General features: G+C 42.8%; 1 protein-coding gene across 2 annotated transcripts in view; it reads right to left on the bottom strand.

Moving 5' to 3' along the window:
• The window catches only part of l1cama (L1 cell adhesion molecule, paralog a), a 47318-nt gene extending 43636 nt beyond the window's left edge, over positions 1 to 3682 (bottom strand). Inside the window, exon 1 of one of the 2 annotated variants that reach the window (XM_085146892.1) lies at positions 3539 to 3682. The gene's annotated coding sequence lies outside the window, so the exon portion shown is untranslated. The remainder of the gene's footprint in view (positions 1 to 3538) is intronic. The other variant, XM_085146894.1, reaches the window with a different exon arrangement.
• Positions 3683 to 13687: the final 10005 nt, after the last annotated feature.

Genomic DNA, 13687 nt, shown 5'->3' with positions numbered 1-13687 from the left:
AGAAAAGTCATTTTTCCCCACCCAGGCGGCCCAAAGGAGAGATGAATGGGAGCCGTCCCATTGGGAATTCCCCCGACTCTACAGATCGTCACGCCGTCCGAGGGATTAGCCATGTTTAAAGGTTCGAAGAGCGGGAACTGTGATTTTAGATCACAACACCTCTTCTCTGCTTTCCAGTACAACTTTCATATTTATCCCATCTCCTCCCATCCTCCTGCCTTTTAAATCAGTCCGTCACATCTTTATGGTTCGCCCCCCTCTGCCTCACCTTACCTTTGCAAAATTCCCTCTCCCCTTTGCTCGCTTCATTTCCTCCTCCTCACTTTTCCATAATAATTTACCCCTGCTGGCCTGTCAATCTATCTGACCCTTGGCTCCCTAAATCACCACAATGTATTCCCCACCAAACCCTGACAGCATGTCGGCACGATCCTCTACTTGACACCCAGTGGGTCGACTCCCATCTGCACAGTCTAAATCAAACAGCCTCCGAGCTGCAGCTGGTGGAAGGGGAAGGGGGGGGCTCACTCTCCATCTTGACAGCATCCTGAAGGAACAGGATCCTGATGCTGAACAGTGCACACACACAGCATCAAACACACACACACACACACACACTAGAAGATAACTCAAGGGAGCCTTTCACTCACAAGCCTTTGAATCTGCAGTTGTGAGTTTGTAACTTTGTAACTATTCTCAAAAGAGGATAAAACAAAACTCAGACTTGAAAGTGTTATTGTTGACACTTCAGTCTAGGAGCGAGCGTTTCCTCATAACCCTTATTTTACCCCGTTGCTGCTTTAATGGCTGAATCCCCAGAAAGTGATGAGTGTGGTCTTTGATCAGTCGCAGACGCTTAAGTAATCAGGCCGTGTAGGCAACATTAGAGAATCTTTAATTTGGCGCACTGCAACAGGACCTCTGCAGCGTGTTTGTTTGGGTTGCCGAGGATGTGCCTTACAGATGTGTTCCTGCTTGTGTGTGTTCGTATATCTGCGTTTGGTGAGCGAGATGACTGACAAATATGCCCCAAGGCAATAACAGGTGGCTGAGGGGCTGAAGGGCCAGAGTACTGCTCTACTCTGGAGTTGCTCCTAGCTGGCATATTGAGAGCAAATCACTCCTCTCCTCCTACACAACACAGCTCCCGACTTCCACTGCTGGACTAAAGGCATTTGGAAATGGGCCAGTCCCTGACATTAAAAACCGTATACAGCAAAAGCATGAATATGTCACAAAGCACTGCAGGGCTCTACTTATAACCTTCTTCAATAATATTTAGAGTATTCATGTTTAAATAAACAAGTCTTCTCTTACGGCCTTGCTTTTTTTCTTCGTCCTAGTTGGTGCTCTTCTCTCCGCTCCCTAAAAGGAGTGACCACGCTTTAAATGACGCAAAGTGATTTGCCTTTCAAAAGGACGTTCCTCTTCTTCCCCTTCAGCTTTTTTTTTTTTTTAATGTTGCTTACACCATCCTACTTTGCTTATTTTTATTGCACATCCCCATTCGTCCGTCCTTCTCTCCGCACATAAATCCCCGTTTCCATCCATCTCTTTGATGAAACAGCTCAATTAACCAGCCGGCGTCAGAGGGGAGATTACATTCTGCACCACGCTGTAGCAAGGGTAATGACGGAGTCCAAGTCTGGCTACTCTGACAACAATATCACTGCTACACAAGCAGCTCCCAGCGCAGTCTAGAGATTCGCTGCCACACAAAATCCGCTGCATTTAATAGTATGATAATATGACCAGCAGTGGGTCTGTGGAGCATCGCTGCCACAGTGAGGATCCACACACACTCTCATTCACTCCAACGTGCCCCTTCAGCAGCAGCTGTATCGTGATCTATTGTGTGGATGTGTGCAGTGCAGTGCATTTATGGATGTTGTACAGATGGTTACAAGTCATTGTGAGACAGAGAGCCTTCCTTCCCCTCCAGTCCCTCGACTGGGTTCATCTGGGACAAGCTCCAGGCTACTGAGGCATCGAGGAAGGGGGAGTGTGTCGGTTCACGGCAGCACTAGCACACAAACACCCGCAGATTTTTAATCACTGCTTTATTAAAAATCCAGTCACATCTCTGTGCATGATATGCGTTACTTACAAAACATCAGACAGGCAGTGAAGAACCGTCAAGTGGGGAAAATCTCACGACCATCAGCAGCTGTCTCTGGCAAATCCTTTTAATATATATTGATATACTGTATATGATGTGTAGCATTAACACAACTGGTGCAATTAATGTTTTCATTGGGCTCAGAAACTATTGGTTCACAGGTCGCAGAGGCTGACAGCAGGCATCTGTATGGCATACAGCCAGGTGAGTGCCTCCATCCGACGGCACACCTCCACTGTCTGCTGCGTGCGCTGCCCCACCCTTATTTTCACTCTGATGTCTCCTTCAGTCTAAACATCTCTCTCAGTCTGTCTCCTGTTGATTTCTAAATTTCTTTGCTTTTCTTTCACCTCCCCACTTCCTTTTCCCTTTCTTCTCTTATTTCAGCAGGTTTAAATTACCCAGCCTGACACCGACCTGCCACAACACACTCGCTGCAGGTGTGTAGGAAATAAGACCGGCGAACTAGAAAAACTGTCGGGGTCTGCTCCGCTTTGTCGTTTCCCATACACCCGAGTGAAAATCTGACGAGGACATTGCAATCATAGGCTGCACTTAACATTAAGCCACCCAGATATCAGCTGGGGGAGGGGAATGCATGGAGGAAATGCATATTCATATTAAATTAAAAAGGCAGAAAGAGAAGCAAAGCGAAGAATTTTACAGATGTGATGCAGTAGACAGTTGCAGCAGACGGCAGCTTTATTTTGCACTTGACAGAGTATTATAAATGTAAAACATGGTTCAGTGCACTTAAAGATATCCATCAATCAATATTTCATAGTTTTTATTTAAGACGAACGCCAGCTTTACGGAACATTAGCTAAAAAGGTAAAGGAAATGTAACGCCGAGCAGTAAAGGTTCAATGGCAATCAGCACTGTTCTGTATTCAGTATAATGAGAGGAGAGCCTGTTGCATGCAGCGTCCTTGCTCTTCAGTCAGCAAGCGATAAATCCAGCCACAAAAGAGAAGAGATTTCCTCTAAAAGTATTCCACACCAACAGGTTACTCCTGGCACCTGACTTTCCTTAAACAATTAAAAGTGTTACAGTGTTACAGTATATTTCCCCCCAAACACTGCAATACACACGTCTGGTGACATTTTTTACATTTGTCTAATTCTTTCAGTTAAATGTGTTTAAAAATTGTAATTAGATTTTTCCCCAACATCAACAAGTCTGGAGGAAATACGACGACCTCCCAATGTGAAGACATTTAAATAAGAAAGGTAAGAATAAAGTGATTTACACGAAGCAGACGGTCGTCTTTTCACCGCCGGCGTGAGACGAGCCAAAGGTGCGATTCTGAAGCAAGCCACCTCCACCTAGCAGCCTAATTAATCCACTCACCAGCACGCTCCTGCTCTCTCTCCGTGTGATGACAAATTGCCCACCGTATCGCAAAAAGATGCTCTTACCTGCAGAGTGATGCTCCTCGGCTCTGTCGTCCCGTCCTTTCCTGATCTACTTGTCTTTTCTTTCTCTTCTCTATGAAAATGATCGTGCCCCTTTCCTCTGCTGATGCTGCAGTGATAGAAAAACACACCCTCCTTCGGCCTCTCTCTCTCTCACTCTCCCTCCCTGACTCTCATTGGCTGCCTGTTAGAGGTGACATCACCCTTCCTTTTCTGCCTGCCTCCCTCCCTCCTCCTCCTCTGTTCCCTCCCATCACTCTCCTCACCTCACTCTCTGTGGATTCTGGCCATTCCTTTATTGTACCCCTCTGTCCTCCCCTTTCTCCTTCCACACGGTCAGGATTAAAGGGTCCAGCAGCTCTTTTGACTGTTCTTGTATTCACCTGGGCAGTGCCAGGCATAATAATGGATAGCGGAAATAGCCTATGGCTCTCCAGCACTTGTTCTCCCTGCACCGTTTCAGAGGCTAATAGACTACAGGGTGAAATAACGTCCATGTGAGGTTTTGTGTTTGTAATCTCTACGCTCCACTGAGCTCAACTTTCATAAGCTCTTTTAATTCATCGCACTATTAAGAATTTCCCTGGACTTCAGTTCATTATAGAGTAATCGCAGGCACAGCTGAGATGAATGTTACATAACGCTGGTGAATGAAAATGTGTCAGGAATATGTGACGTTTCTTATTTGAGTTTGGGGGAAGAGGTCCTGATTCGAGGCTTCATTGTCGGGTAATTCAGGGGCTGTCTGGATGTGTTTGTTGTCGGGGCCAAGATAACTAGGTGATGATAATCTGCCGCACATGATAAAGCAGGTCTTTGATTTTACGTCCTTTTATCTGCTGCATCCTGCTAGCATGAATCTGTGTTTCAGTCTTCTCTGTTCCCCCTGCAGCTCATCCAAAAATCAAGGAACGTAGAACCGAATGTTCTTTTATTTGCTTTTAAAGCGCTGAATAAAGTGGCACTATTTTAAAACCTCCTCCATCCCCATTCATTCTCTAAAACCCTTTAGGGCTGCAAGGCGTTCAAAAGGAGGATCCGAAGTGCAAACACAGAGGAGTCAGGTTAAACAAACAAAAACGTGTATTAATCCTGCAAAAGAACACAGGATTATGGGACAAAGGGGTAGGCTGGGGTTGGCACTGGAAAGATCATTCTTTCCCACCCAGCTCACATTTAAAAACTCACATTTATGCTATAATCCATATAAATAAAATTATTCTATTCTGCCCTAGATAGAAGTGCCGGGGTTGATCGTGCAGGGACTCCTGCTCGACTCTGTGTAAAGCAGACAGAACATTACAACATTTCTAACATTTCTTTATCTCGAGGACCCTCTACTACAAAGTACAACCACAAGTCAACAAGCTCGTTATAAAAAGGTGACACCTAACGTTTCCATCCTTTAAGCAGTTGTCCCTCTTAATTTCACACAGTTTCACAAACCTAGCTGAACTCAAACATGTGCTGCCTTCAGGCTGCGTAAATGTTTTCCCTCATGCTGTTTTAAGATTATCATCACTACTTCTACTACTACATACTTACTTTGTAATTCTCTTACATGTGTTTATGAAGTAGCAGTCGCAGAGAAACTAATGCTGCAGTGCATCTCCCCCTTTGTGAATCAAAGAGAGAGACGGAGAGATGTGAGGTTGACGCTAGACGAAGAGATAAGGCTGGAAAGGATGTGCAACAGGTGAGAGTGATTAAAGGTAGAGACCGAAATGTACTAAAGAGTGAAGAGAGTGTGTATAGAAGATAGAAGGAGGACTCTGACAAGCTGATGAATAAAGAAAATGAGGATGAGAGGGTGAGGAGGAGGAGGAGGGATGGAGGACAGTGAGTGAGTGAAGAAGCACAGAGGATTAGTAAGGAGGAAGTGAGGGTGAAGATAACTGCAGTTGCTTTAAAATGTGAGAGGAAAATGGGTGGAAAAGTGAATACACAAGGAGTTTCCTCGGGGCAGGGTGGAGACAATATGGTAGTGAGTCCTGCTAATGATGTATGGTTTGGGGGCAAAAAGACAGGTGGGCTGAGCTGGAGGTGGCAGAGCTAAAGATGTTCACATTTTCCAATCAAAATGCTAAAATTCATTGGTAATGACCTGGACGGACAGCGAGTGTTTTTTGAGACAACGTCACAGAGGTAGGGCTGAGATGGTTTGGACATGTGCAGAGGAGGGATAGTGGACAAAGTGTGGTGAATATGGAGCTGCCAGGTAGTGGGGAAAGAGGACGACCTAAGGTACCTGACCTGGGTGTCTATTTGGATAGCTCCTTTAAGCTCGATAAGCAAGTATCATCAGTAGTTAAATCTGGTTTTTTTTTTCAACTGCGCCACATTTCTAAAGCTAAGCATTATATACCACACAGGGACCTGGAAAAACCTATCCATGCTTTTGTGACCTCCAGGTTAGATTACTGTAATTCTCTCTACTGTGGTCTCCAAGCCTTCTCTCTTCGAAGGCTGCAACTCGTTCAGAAAGCTGCGGCTCGCCTTCTTACTGGAACTAGAACATTTGACCCTATTACTCCGGCTCTTGTTGATCTACACTGGTTTCCAATCAAATATCGCATTGAGTTTAAAATCTTGCTACTCACTTTTAAAATCCTGAATAACATTGCGCCCAGCTACCTCACTGACCTCCTCAATTTGTACACTCCTTGTCGTGCATTAAGATCATCAGGTCAGTTACTCCTGGCCCGACCTAAGTTCAGACTGAAGACCAGAGGCGACCCTTTGCTCCAGCTGCACCCGACCTTTGGAAGCCTCCCAGCTTCTATTCGAGCCTCGGACTCTATCCAGTCCTTTAAATCAAGATTAAAAGCATATCTATTTGACCAGTTAATACCCTTTGAAATCTTTTAATTTTAAAACTTTTAAATCTCTTATTAGATTTTATTAAATTTATTATTTTTATAAATTTTACTGCTGTTTTTGTATTTATCTAACTCTCCTGGTCTGTTAGTGCCTCTATCCTGTCTGTGCTTGTGCCCGATTTGTACCCTGTTATTGACTTATGTTGACTCTCCATATTACTGTGAAGCACTTTTCGGGTTTTTAAATGTGCTATATAAATAAAATTGTATTGTATTGTATTGTATTGTACACTAATTACACAAGACCTGGACTGAAAATCAGCAGGAACACATATTATGGAGTTGTTAATCCAAAATATGAGAGTTTTGGTTCGATTTGTTATAAATAGCTATAACAGTGAGTGTCTAGCGCCAACTGTAAAACATGGTGGAAGCTCTGTCTTGGTTTGGAGCTGCATGTCTCATGTTTGTGCACCAGTGTCATCAGCAAGACTTCTCACTGGCAACAGCTTCATTTTTCAGCTGATCCCAAACACACTGCCAGTGCAGATACAAGCACAGTAAAGCACACAATGGATCACTATCAGTCATGGACAGTGTTGGGACTAACGCGTTATTAAGTAACGCGTTACAGTAACTACGTTATTATTGTGGTAACGAGCACGGTAACTAGTTATTATGCCAAAATCAGGAACGCGTTAGTCGTTACTGGGATTTAGATAGGGCCGTTACTCGTTACTTCGTGTGGTGGCTATCGCGGAGCTTCCACAGATTCTGTAACATTAGCAAGTGGTGGAGGCAGCAGGTGGATGAGGGAAAGGGGACGCAGAAGGAAAAGAGACCCGAGGCGGCCGCCGGTCCAAGTGTGAACTGAACTTCAGGTAAGAAGTTGTGACCTGCAGTCTATCTGGGTCAGATATAAACCAAGTTTAGGTGGAGTTTATTTTCGTTATTCTGACTTTTTCCGTACTGTGTACTAGCTAGCATGACGGAGTTTCTATACAGCTGGGTGGGTGCTATGAAGTTAATCATGTTGAACTTTATTTTGTTCATAAGTTATTAGAGTTGCCAACCGTCCCGTCTGGTATTCAGAGAAAATATTACGCGTTTCTTATTGAGGTGAAAAGGAACAGTTTGTCCCGTAATTCAGCTACAATGAAAAAGACACAGAGCTGGAGTTATTCTGTGTCTTTGCTGCACAGCTGCCTCTTCTTCTTTCATTCTCCCCCCTCCCTCTCCCGTTTCTACTTCAATCATGAAAACTGATCAATGATCAGCTGATCGGCTCTCTTGTTTGTTTATCGCCCACTTTGCGCCAGAAAGAGGAAACCAGCCAATGTCGCGTTAAACAACAGCAGCACGTTTAAGCTTGATCAGCAGTTGTTAGAATTTATTTATTATTAATTTCTAGTATCAGCTGATGTTTGCTGGAGCCACAGCTGCAAAAAAGCTGCTGGTCATGATGTCGGTTTGGTTATCTGGTGAGAGGGAAACATGAAGATGAAACCAGGAGATGTCCTTACTGAATCAGAGCTGAACAGGTGATGGAGAAACAGGTTTACCTTTTAGGTGACATGAATGAGTTGAAGGGAAGTTATGAACTGTTTCTGAGAGACAGATAACCCCAGGATCCTTTTTTAGGTAGCTGACAGCTGGTAACTGTGCAGGTGCGGATCTAGCAAAGTTTTGCCAGGGGGGCCAGGTAGGGCATTAAGAGGGAGAGGGGGGCACAAAGAAATACTTTTCTTTCTTATTCTCATTTAAAATGTCTCGCTTTTAAAAAATAATTATCTGAATCTTACAACAAACGATTGATAGATTGATGCATATATACCATCAGAACAGTGTACATCACTGTCACAACAGTGTTTGTTTTCATTCAAAGGCTTTATGATTTTTCCTATAATGGTGGGCCGGTCTCTAGTCAAAATGCCCGGGCCGATTTTTTGTCCCAGTCCAGCCCTGTATGCAGCTCATCTGCAGTCTGGTGTTACCTACATCTTCCTATTCAGAAGGCAGAATTTCCGAGTTCTGAGTACACTCAAAGCACCACGACTGCAGTTTTTGTGTTGGATGTAAAAGGTGCACATGATGCTGTGACGTAGGCTAGAATCATGGCAGCAGTCAATGATGGTCCAGGCGTGGGATTTCTCTCGTGGAAATGTGCACATTATCTTTTCCTTTCTATTGGTAGGTGGCACAGTGCACTTGTGGCAAGTAAGCAAGCTAGAAGACTGGCAAAGTTATGGAAGCAACACATTAACAAGAGAATTCTGAGTAAAACCAAAGTTACTTTCCCTAGTAACTAGTTACTTTGAAAGTAACGAGTAACTTGAAGTAACTGAGTTACTTTTGATAGAAGTAACTAGTAATGTAACTAAGTTACTATTTTAAAGTAACTTACCCAACACTGGTCATGGATTGATCTCCCCAGAGCCCAGACCTCAACGTCATCGAAGCCGTTTGTGATCGTCCTCACAGACAACAGACAAAGAAGAGCTTTGAACGTCCTTCAAGAAGCCTGGAGAACTGAAAACCATTTAAATAATCATGAGAAAGTTTTGCTAATAGAATTCACGCTGTGTTGGAGGATAAAGTGGTCACACCAAGTATTAATTTTCAAGCTCATTAGAATTGTACAAATTCTGTTTTTGCCTCATATACTGTATTTACATGGACATTTGCACGTTTCAATAAAATTGCTGCTCGTATTTCCCATTTTCCTCTCTTGAGGGGCAGCTCAAGACTTTTTCACAGCACTCTACATTTGGCAGAATCACTGACCCTTCCAGAAACATTGATGTAGCTGAGTAGTTTCTGAGCTGCTGTAGTTTCTCTTTGTGCTCCTCGTCAACATGAGGGTGCCAGCGTGCCCATCTGCCGCTGGCGTCCGAGGATCTGCCAAGCATTCAGACAAAAGCCGCTACAGCAGACAGGATGGGAATGATGATTGATGATGCTAGTTAGGTGAAAACCCCAGCCATTATTCCCAGGAGAGGCTGGATGGCTGAAGAAAGGCTGCAAGGTCAAAGTGAAATCTGTGCTTGGTTGGATGCCAGGAGTGGAGACTAAAACTGGGTTACAAGAAGAACAAGAACATGGAGCAGAGATGACGGTGCTACCTTAGAAAATCTGGGTTTGGTAACATTTTTTAAACAGATGCTGAGAAGCGGTGAATAAAACTCAGTTATACAACAATAGAGGCCAATAAGCCAAAATGCAGCAACTTTACAAGAAGCCCAAAAGCTGGATCATAATTATTATTCTCTTTATAGTTTCATTAGAGATTTTTAGTCCACAGCTAAATTCCAGTGCAGTAATATTCCAGAGGCACTTGCAAGTGGAGGATGTTGGAAAATTTGCAGCTTGTATGAAGTTGCACTCAAGTAAATCAATAGGGATGATGTCTCTGCTCCGTTTCACTTCCCTAAAAGCAGTTTCATGTTAAAGAGACTCGAGCAAACGGAAGAAATAAAATAAAAATCCCCTCCATGACCTTTGGGGTATAAACATATCTGTGAGGAGACTTTTATTCTCAGCTGTCACTTCTTCATAGCCGCTGGCTGGGCCTTCACTCAAACCCATTCATCTGTGAGAGACTTCCCACTTGCCCTTGCAAAAGCTCTCTGCTCATTTTCCTTCCTCCCGACTTGACTGTAAGTGAGTCAGCTAGCAGACTGGCGGGAGAGATGGGATGATATATGAGGAGGAGGATGGGAGAGAGAGGGAGAAGGAAAGGTTATGAATGAACAAGTTAAAGCCCGGAGTTGCAGGAAAAACAGACGCAGTCAGCAAAAGACAGAAGGGTGAGGGAGCGGGGAAGGTGGAGCAATTTCATCAGCTTAAAAAGAAGCGAGCAGACAGGGACAGCAAAGGGCTGCAATGTGGGTGTGGAGTTTCAGCAAGGGAGAGAGAGAGGTACTGAGATGGAGGAGGGAACAAGAGATTAAGGGAGGAAAAAAGAGGATCGTGTGTCACCAAGGATGGCGTGGACTCAAAAATAAATACAGATAGTCCTCAAAAAAGCTACAAACACTGTAAAGTGTTTCCTGGTTGGCTCGAAAAGCAAAGAAAGCTTTAAAAAAACATTTTTTTTCATGGTTAAATTAGGATAGAGTTAAAAAGAGTGAGACACATTATACAAGGAACAGATGGCTCTATATATAATAATAACTATATAAGATATTAATCCTAAATGTGCCCTGACAAAAGCATCTTTCCTTTTCCGACAGGACAAGGAAATCATTTTTTTTATTATTTGCACGTTTTTAATTGATCATCTCACTGTGATGTTAAAACATCTTCTGTAAAATGAGCCCAAATGTTATGCAAAAAGCATTGAATCCCTCGTCTATCACAGCAAGCTGCCTGAGGACAGTTTGACACATCAGCAGCCAATTAGTTGCACAATGCTCCTCCAGCTGTAACTTTTTAGTGCCGCTTACTTTTCCAGCCTTTTGTTGCTCCTGTCCCAACTTTTTGTGGGATGTGTCGCTGCCGTCCCATTCAAATATGAGCTGGTATTTTTCTTAAAATTGTAGATGTGTGTTTAACCATTTCATATCTTTTCTGTGTTCTACTGTCAATACAAAATCTGGTTTTATGAGATGTGCAAAAAAAAAAAAAAGAAGTCCACAGTTTTCCCGTTTCACCTCAGTCTGTGTGAAAGTTGTTGTTTCTAGATCTTGTGTCTTTCTTTGCATTGTAGTTTTAGCTTTCATACAACTTTCCAGTCATCATGGGTATGCAGTGTTGGGAAGGTTACTTTTAAAATGTATTCCATTACAGAATACAGAATACATGCCCCAAAATGTATTCTGTAACGTATTCCGTTACGTTACTCAATGAGAGTAACGTATTCTGAATACTTTGGATTACTTAATATATTATCATGCTGTTTACAACTACATGAATGTACTATTGCTGTGATTTATTACTGTTACTGAAGGTCCGCGGCTCCGAACCGTAGTAAAGGGACCTCTGGCTAATACGGTGGGTTCTGTGTCGGCTCGTAGCCGAAAACTAGCTTTACTTTGTTGTCTGGGTCACTTTGCTAGCAAGAGACAGAGAGAGGCGTTGAAAGGCTGCTCCAACAGAACTTATTGTTTTTGGAGGAAAACACGAACACGGTGTACAGTCGAGTCTTAATAGCTTACTTACAACTGGGCTCGTCAGGCTCTCTTCTTGGCTGCAGTGGTTATTATTATATTTACATGCTTCCAGCTCCCGTTTCTGCTCGATGACAGCTCGTACTTTTCCTTTTTCTCCCTCCCTCGCTCACAGACACATAACGTGTATGGCAGTCCATTCTCCCTGCAGCACGGACTACACTGCCCATGATGCTACATTCTTTAGAGCTATACCTGTAGCATTCTGCCTATTAGCTTAGCACAACAACAACAAAAAGGCCTCTCTCACCCAGGAAACACACAGAGAGAGAACGTCACCCTGTAACCATGGCAACCATAACGCTGCCACCTGGAACAACAGAACGTAGCTGTCAAACAAAACCCAAACAGTCCTGACCCGCCACAATATGAAACAGGGAAGTACCGCTGTGTAATCCATTTATTTCAACAAAGTAACTGTATTCTAAATACCACCTTTTTAAACGGTAACTGTAACGGAATACAGTTACTCATATTTTGTATTTTAAATACGTAACAGTGGTACATGTATTCCGTTACTCCCCAACACTGTGGGTATGAACATCATGGTAATTTTCTTTTAACTTTTTTTTCAGCGTGTGATGATTGTACAGCAAACATCTTTAAGGACTTTAAAACACAAGAATTGGAAGTTTTTCGGGGATTTTCTGAACTACACAAAACTTTATGTATACACATCAAATCTTTTAAAAAGTGATGCTGATGGTTCTTCAATGTCTTTTAACTTATAAAGACAAAGGCCTGCAAACTTCTTTTAAGTGATCATGATTGACTACGAGCAGCAGTTTTCACTCATTGGCTTGACCAATTCTCAGAACAATGGGAACTCAGTGAAGATCTAAGAAGAACTTCCTTAGATTTACAAAAGTTGGGAAGGCCTGTGTGGAGTCATTTCTAAAGAAGCAGATTCCAAGATCATCGGTTCAAACAATTGTACCTACATACGAGTTATTCTGATGTGTCAGCCCTTTGCCGAGGCCTAGAAGAAAACCCAAACTGTTAGCTTGAGACTGAAGGAGATGGGTTAAGATTTTTAAGACAACCCTGCAACCAACCAAAGCTCAGGTTTACCGTGAAGTGAAAACTGCTGGAGCACCAGTGTCACTGTCCTTAGAGACTAGAAGAAGCTCCTTCTCCACAGTCGACAGTGAAGTTTGTAGCTGCCCGAGTGAACAGAAGCATTTCACCTTCTGCAGAGAGGTTTCTTTGTCTTGTCGATGAGGATCAAAAGCATCTGATCGAGGTGCTAAAGCATGTTTAAACAAACATTACCATGACATTCACACCCATGATGAGTGGATACACATTTCTGACTACAACTGTGTGTGTATGCAGTGATTAGTTATCACAGTCAGTGGGTTTTAGAGGTGTGTCTGAGCCCAGGCACTAATCTTTACACTGCAACTCTATTTTCTAGTTAAATATGATGAGATTTGAAGGTCTAAAGATCACAGCCACTGAAAATTGGGGTTTCAGCCTTGTCCCTCGCATACAGAGATATTTCTGTATCCTCTGAACATTTTAATTGTAATCTGTATGTAAGATGATGAAATAAGTTTATTTTATGTTGAAAAAGGTTCTTAAATTCTTGAACTATTGCCCCTAGTTCTTCACTGACTGATGAACCCTTCACCATCTTCAGCTCTGACAAACTCCTAAAAACTTATTTTGTTCTTTAACGTCTTTCCAGACCTTTATTAACCTTCCCCAGCTTTTTCAACTAATGTTGCTACTGTTAAATCCAACATATTTAAATATATATGTAAATATATAAACAGTCACATGAAAAATCTTTTGGGTATAATTAAAAACCAGGTTCTACATGAACTACACGTGACATATTGCATTTTGTTAGTACTGTAGCAGTGCAGCCCATGAGTCAGTGCCTCTTGGAACAATGCAGTTTCTTTGCAAGTTTATTAGTTTCATCAATGCAGAAAAATGCTTAAGTTCATTGAGGTTGGTGGACATTTGTTTATCTATTCAATTCAATAGCGCCAAATCACAACAAACGGCGCTTCTACAGCTCTCTTAAGGATTTGAGGTCTGAACGACGACTGGGCCATTGCAACACTTGTTTTCTTGCTGGTTTGCTGGGATCATTGTCCAGTGGCATGACCCAGTTAGGGCCAGGATGTAGCTGTCAGACAGATGGCCTCAAATCT

Source organism: Neolamprologus multifasciatus, chromosome 20 (assembly GCF_963576455.1).
Source record: "Neolamprologus multifasciatus chromosome 20, fNeoMul1.2, whole genome shotgun sequence".
In the NCBI taxonomy this organism is placed as follows: domain Eukaryota; kingdom Metazoa; phylum Chordata; class Actinopteri; order Cichliformes; family Cichlidae; genus Neolamprologus; species Neolamprologus multifasciatus.
Note: the sequence above shows the minus strand (reverse complement) of the source record. Positions and strands in the feature narration are given on the sequence as shown.